Genomic DNA, 7,915 nt, shown 5'->3' on the forward strand with positions numbered 1-7,915 from the left:
AAATTCCTGTAACACATCTGGTCAGTGCTGCTGCTAGAAGTCGTAGCCTGTCTCCACCAGGCACCCTGTTTTGCTTCAGTTCAGTTACTTGCATTTAAATACAGCCTAGGCAGAATGGAAAAGCAATGAGATTTTTGAATAATTTGCTGGAGGGCTTAAAATATCTTAGTAGAACAAGATGACTATCTAAAAAAAAATAATTCTCCTGGGTGGCACATTCATGGCTTCATGACTAATTTGGGATGGCATAATTTTAGAGATACTATGACGAGGACAGAGCTGCTCCGTCCTAAGACTTCAACCTACTGTCATAATGTGAAGGTATAAGGACTCCTGAAAGGACACAATACTTGTCATTTAAATTAAAAGTGCCAGAATAGTTGTCCATGTTGTTGAGTTTCTGAAATGACAACGTCTCTTGTTTTGTTTCAGATGTTACCAAAACCCATACTTTCATTATTTCAGCTATGGAGCATTTTGGAGTCGCTCTGGAATATACACTTTAAATAAAATTGTTAAATAAAGCAGGAGTAATTGGTTTCTAGTTTCTATTTGATTTGGGTAGAATTGAAATTTTTTGGTTATGCAACCCTAAACAGTTTGAAAACAAGTTACTTGTGAGGATATTGTCTCAGTAAGATGCATTGCCAAAACTGCAGTTGGAAGGATGTGTTCATATGAGCAGAGCCTCTGGTACTTGGTGTTCTCCAAAGCAGTTCTTCAAACTGATTTGTTGCCTCAGTCTGAAATAGTCCAAACAGGCCAGTTTACAGGTAACACAGAATAAACAGATCTTTGTTAGGTTCTGAGAAAGGCAAATGATGATGTGGAACAGCACTTTAAGTTATGATAGAAAACTGGTGAGATTTTTCCTTTTTTTTTTAAGTAAGAGTGTCAGTTAGTGATTTCCTTAATACCTGTTGTGGAAGAAACACCTAAAGAATTTTTCTTTATTTTTTAAAGATTAAAAAAATAAAAGGAAAGAAAAAAAGATATGTACATTGGTGAGGCCTTCAAGTTGATTTTTTTAGAAGGGGATTGTAGGCTGCCTCCCCATGTTTAGTGCTCCTAGGGATAACATGTACAGTGTCAAGGCTTCTTTGCTATGGTGTTCCACACTCCTTGCCAAGTACACTCTGCCTGCTTCTTGAAGCTATTCACATTTTACTAGGTGTAAAACTAAATAAACAAAGAACAGTCTTTTTAGGAATTTCCTGGAAATCCAAAGTGTTCCAGATTCTTTACTTTGATATAATTCGAGAGCAGGCTGCATCTTATTAAACTACTGATACTGGAGCATGTCTGAAATCTTGATACTGAGTCCTTCCAAGCTGCAACTATATTTATACACAATAATAATAAATTAAAAATAATAGTAAGTAGCATTGAAATGTTACTTCTCTTGCAAAAAAAATCCTGGGTTTCTGTTGGATTATTACAGTTCCAGGAGTAAAATGTGTTGAATATATTGTTTTACTGTCTTACAAACCACCAAGACATAGCAATGCCAAATGGTTGGGGTTAATAACCAGCAATTTATGCACATTAAAAAATATATAATGACACTCTAATCATGCTTATGAGAAGCCTGAATTTAGAAATATCTCAGCCACCAAATCACCTGCCAACAATGAATAATCCCTGAGAAAGAGAGCCAGAAAAACCAAGAGATTGCATATAGTTTCTTGGAATTATGAACAGATTTCTAACTTGATGGAAATTCAAGTTGTGTGAAAAGTTGTGCAAACGAAAAGTGTAAAAAAGCCATATATGTAATAACCCAGAAACATATATATATAATAAATATAACATAATAGATAATAGATAATAGATAGATAATATATTTAAGTTTACTATTACAAGAAATGTAAAGAAATTGCACTGAAGTGTAGCTAAATATGGACTTCGTTTCTCATTTAAAATTTTCACCTCCTCCCTGGAAAAGTTCCTTAGGAAGTTTAAATAAGAAGAAAATGACACAAATACTATAGTACTTGAGTCATGCCAGATATGAAGATGACATTTTCATGTCTTCTGAAAATGTTAGATATCTTGAAATTATAAGTAAGGAGATGAGTGCAAACAAGTAAAGTCAGCAGAATAAAGAAAAGTATGTGGGATATAAAAAATTAGACAAAGATGGTTATTTCAAAAAAGCTATTTGTGTACAACCTGTTTACACTTAAATAGAGAGATCTCATCAATCATTAAAACTGATTCATGATTCCCAAAGTAAGTGCCTCTTTTCTTTACTTGTAATTTTGCCAAGCCTGAAACATCTGTTCTAAAATTTCCCATACAGACTAAATTTTTGGAAAATTGAAATCCCAACAGATATGTTTCTACCACAAACAAGATTAGACTGAAAAATGTGATGATTTATCCAGGGGCACAATGGCAAATTAAAAAAGATGCACTTACCCTGCACCTTAAATGGCTCAATCACAAGTTAGCTCTTCTTTACAAACAAACATTAGGTGTGTTTCATAATTCAATGTAATTTACTAAAAAATCTGTGCCCCTGAAGAGAAGCATTTGCCAAAGTGTTTTTTTTTGTTTTGTTGTTGTTGATGATGATGTTTGTTTGTGGGGTTTTTTTGCTTGTTTTTTTATATTAACCCCTCCCTATTTTTAACATAATCATGTGAAATTGCAAGAGCTCAGCTAAGTAAATGTGATATCTCTTGGCTGCACTATGTTGATAGTTACAAGGATGTGGCAATGTGGAAGCTAGACAGGAGGCAGTTGATCCTGAAGGTTGGTTTTTTTCACTTATTTCTCATTATAATTAATTACCATAAATAATACAAATGCATTTTTAGTTGTACAGTGTTAGAAAATGAGAAACTGTGTCAGAATATGATGGTGCAGCAGAATTACTCTTGTGGAAGATTTTATTTTTCTCAAAAGTGTCTTAGTTACATCAAGAGATTTCAGTCCACTTTTGAAAAGAGCCATCTAGAGTTCGCTGTTAATGGAATTAGAGAGGAGCCTTATGTAAAGCCCAAATTTAGCCCCCTCTATAAGAAGGAAGCCTGGATTGTGAGCCTGGCTTCCCACTTTGGGCCCATTTCCATAAAATTCAGAGGGGTTTAGTTCAACATACACTGTTTAAGATGCATCTAATTCAAATAGCCTTCTGTAGAGAATCTTCAGTGCATTCATCCTTCCACAAAGAAGTTCTCCATAAAAGCTCTCTCTTTCAAGCCAGATAGCTCCTGTACATGAATAACTTTCACCATAGGAACTCACTGAGGCAGCAAACCCTGATCTTAGTGTCTTTTCAGAAATAACAGGCTCTTGGAACAATATTCTCTAAGTCCCCTTCAGAAGCAATTAACTGCTTCCAGTACACCTGTAGCATATTAAGCCTGGGAGAGGCCTTAAAGCTACAGTTCACATTTCACTTCAGTCTGGTAAGAAATCAAATAAAAGGGGGAATTTAAGACGTCAGCTAATGCTCATTCCATTCCATATTTCTGGCAAGCAAAATATTCATAGAAGGTGCTTGCTTCCTTTGGCAAGAGAAACCCTATTTCCATCTTAGGAAGCTTCATATTGTATGAATATTTAATTTCCCTTCACTTTAACTAGAGAAAATTTATAGTAGAACATTTTAAGGGCTTTTCTCAGTTTCCAGCTGTGTGATCTACACATCAATATAAAAATCTATGGCATCTGCTAAGACTACCTGCTTTCAGAAGTGACACAGGTGTAGCTATGGTCACCAGCTTGTCACACATATCAAGTTATTAAGTGCTAATGATATCTGATGATATAAATTTATTAAAATCACCAAATCAATGACAGCTATGTCTCTCTCAGCATATGGATGATCTGAAGAAAAAAATCATAAAATTATTTAGTAACCTCTGAAAAGTTCAGGTATATCCTCTGCTGAAGTTTGTGTCTCTCAGACTATTCCAATTCACAAAGGGAAACTATTACTGGGTATGAATTTCCCCTACTATGAGACGGTGGGAAAAATCAAACAAACAGAATTTTTTTGAGAATTGAAAAGCAATTAAAGAACATTGAAAGCTCTATAGGATAAGGTTTTTGAAAGGTCTAGAGTCCTGGTAGTCAAAGAGGACAAGAAATGTCAGGAGTAAGCACATTTGAGTATGTGGCATTGAGCCAACAGTTTTCATATGCTGATCCTACCAATGATATCCCTGTCACATCTGATCATAGTCTAGCTAAAATCATGAAGATGCAGATGAGATAAACCTGAAATAGACTTTTTTGCTTTTGTAAAACTGCAGGAATCTGAGACAGCTAGTATCCATCTAATTGAGATCTAGCAGAAAGAGTAAAATACTTATTCCTAATATTAAAGAGCTGTGACTTACATGCAAACACAATGCACTTCAGAATGAATGTGCCAGTTCAATGTGGCTGGCTTTATTAGCTAATAAATAATATAAATATATAGGTTATATAAATATCAATATAAATGTAGAGGCTATAGACAGCAGATCAACCTCTTCCTGGTGAATGGATGAGAACTGACCTGCATTTCATTCTTGTTCTATAGCTTGCCTTGCAACAAGGCAACATGCATTTTTATCTGTTTAAGGACTAGTATGGTTTTTTTGGTGGTTTAAAAGCTCCATATTAGGTTCAAATGATATACTGTGATGCAGAAAATAATGCGTGATTTAGGAGTCAATGACACTAAAGGAAAAAAAAAACTAAATTAGGAGAAGCTGTCAATTCCCTCAAGGGCAGAGAGGTCCTGCAGAGAGATCTTGATCAAATAGAAAGATGGGCAATCACTGACTATATGATATGAAGTTGAACAAGGGAAAGTGGATTCTGCATCTGGGACGGGGCAACCCTGGATGTATGGACAGAGTGGGGAACAAGAAACTAGAAAGCAGCGCTGCTGAAAGGGACTTTGGGGTCCTGGTCGATGGCCAGTTGTATGTGAGTCAGCAGTGCCCTGGCAGCCAGGAGGATCACCCGTGTCCTGGGGGGCATCAGGCACAGCATCTCCAGCCAGGCAAGGGAGGGGATTGTCCTGCTCTGCTCTGCACTGGGGCAGCCTCACCTCAAGTGCTGAGGGCCTGGTTTGTGTGCCACAGTATAAGATATAAAGCTGCTAGAGAGCATCCAAAGGAGGACAACCAAGATGGTGAAGGGCCTTGAGGGAAAGGCTGAGGTGTGTGTGTGAGGAGTGGTTGAGGTCACTTGGTCTGTTCAGCCTGTCAGGAGAAGAAGAGACTGAGGGGAGACTTCACGGCAGTTACAACTTCCTCCTGAGGGGAAGAGGAGGGGCAGGCACTGATCTCTTCACTCTTGTGACCAGTGACAGGACCTGAGGGAATGGCCTGAAGTTGTGTCAGGGGGTGTTTATTTTGGGTATCAGGAAAAAGGTATTTCACACAGAGGGTGTTTGGTCACTGGAACAGCTCCCCAGGGAAGTGGTCACAGCACCAGCCTGACAGAGTTCAAGAAGCATTGGGACAATGCTCTTAGGCACATGGTGTGAATTTTGGGATGTACTGTGCAGGGCCAGGAGGTGAACTGATGGGTCTCCTTCAACTCAACATATTATATGACTCTGTGATACTGATAGATATAAAATTTGGGTAGATAAACTTTCATCTGGCATTCCCTAAGAGGTAATCCTGTCTGAAACGCTGGCTATTCAACTTTAATGTTCTTTGAACATATTTTAAATAGGCACAATATAAATGATATTCCCTTCAATTGGCACTTCTCCTGGGACATTCATGCCTTAGAGCATTTTTAATAACGTACTGACATTATATGAATGTAATGGAAAACTGTCTATTGTTCTTCCACTGGACAAGGAACATTTTACCTTTATGAAAGTACCACAATATTTTGTGACTTTTTCTCACAAAAAAGCAGCTCCAGAAGGCTGAGAGCAGAAAGAAAGATTAAGGTGACCATGTTGTTTTTTTTTTTTTTTGTTTAATCTTAAGCAATCTGTCAGACTAGGCAAAAGAAAAGGGACATATCACAATATGCACATATGTGTCAACTAAATGAAAATATCAACTTCGCTCAAAATTTCTTGCTCTTATCAGTAACTCTTCTAAGATTGGCAAGGGATTGCTCTGTATCATTTCAGCACGCTCATGAGAAAACAGAGTCAGTTTGGAAACATGGGTGAGGACATGGGTAAAACTGGGAGGTTATTCTCTGAATGTGACTGGTAGCTTGAAGAGTAGCATCAGTCTTGTATGGAAATAATTGCTGTTCTCATCTCTTTTTCTAGTGTTTCAGCAAGGTAAGTAGTTGAGCACTGCCATAATGAAAGTGTCCTGAAAGTACTGCTATGCCAAATCTTCAATTACATCTTCTTAATAGATATTGTGTCCTAAATTTAGAAAGGATTTATTTTTAATTTTATTTTTAATCAACAAATAAATAAAAATGGATAAAAATGTCATAGGTTTTTTGTTCCTGATAGATTGGGTAAATAATTTTAGAGACCTACTGTAATCCTTTAGAAGTTTATCATCACAATGAAACAGGAATAGAGCCAAATATTTAGAAATAGGATTGGAAAAGAGAAGCTGTATAGGAAAAGGAATGATATATGGACAGCACAAGACAAACAAAAGAAAAAAAAAAGATGAAAAATATTTTAGAGGCCTGAAAACTCATTTCACTATGACTTTGGGAAAAATTTATATTTTTGCAGGATTCTGTATTTTACAATTGAGAGAGAAAGAAAGCCTACATATTTGAAATTATCAACTGTAAATGTTTGCATTTATAACTTTGAAGAGAGCTTTTCCTTTTGGAACTGTTCATCTACAGTAATCATCTAGAAAGAAGTTACAGAATATTTTTATGTTCACCTCTACCAATAATTTTACATTTCCCATGTAATATATTTCTTTCTTTTTGTTTTTTGGCATCAGGATTGCTGAACTCCTTCTTTCCCAATCCCTCAAATTAGTTTATTTCTTTTTTTTAAAGAGACTTGAGAAGAGAAGGAATTAATTTAGATCTGGTATCTGTGAAAGTGATTTCATTCAGCAAGAAATTATTTTCTTTTAGCTTGCATTTTTGTACTTATGCCCAGAAGCAAAAGGATGTGGTGTTAGGCTTTTGAGATTAATGCTTTCATTTCATCTGCTTCACATGATGCTTTTTAGCATTTTTGAAATATCATATACAAAACAAAATTATTTTAGCACTTATTCTGTGTACTGGTTTTATGTCTTAAGAGTGCCTAGCAGACACTTTTTTAGTACCAATGGATTTTTCACCAGACTTAAGCTTTAATTCTTCTGGAAGATGCTCTTCAGGTAAGTCTTCAGGCCCTGTTTCTGCAATTGTATCCACTTGGGTGAAGTCATGCCAAGGCCTGTTCACTTCAAATAACTTGCAGATGACTAATATTTTTTGGGTAGCTCTTCAAAGTAATCACTCTACTGCTTTTGTATACATTCCATGTGCTGTGTATAAAGTAGTTGACATACATTTCTGTATATCACAACCAAACAATGGTTAAACAGATTTCACAAATTCATCTTTTTGATTCTTACATGTTGATAAAGTTGAATTGTACTTACCATATAATTCCTTGCATGAAAAAGACCTACAAAGAGGTTGCTTTAGTTCTCAGTTGCTCTAACTCTGTCCTGGGGAATGCTCTCCAAAGACCTGAGAAACTGAAGAGTTCCTACCTCAGAGGTAGGATTTGAGTGTGGGTCTTGTGTAGCTGAATGCTCTAGTTGGGTTTACTGCTCACTAACTTACTACTTCTGGCTCTCTGCCGTGGTCATGGGCATTAATCTGTGTTAAGCACCTCAACCTGAAAGGAGTTCACATCTAAGAACCTCAGGAGGGAAAGAGGCAATCAATATCCAGCCAGGAAACAGGTGGCTCCCTTGCCTGGGAGTGCTGATAGATACCCTTAAGGACTTCC

Source organism: Vidua macroura, chromosome 5 (assembly GCF_024509145.1).
Source record: "Vidua macroura isolate BioBank_ID:100142 chromosome 5, ASM2450914v1, whole genome shotgun sequence".
Classification (NCBI taxonomy): domain Eukaryota; kingdom Metazoa; phylum Chordata; class Aves; order Passeriformes; family Viduidae; genus Vidua; species Vidua macroura.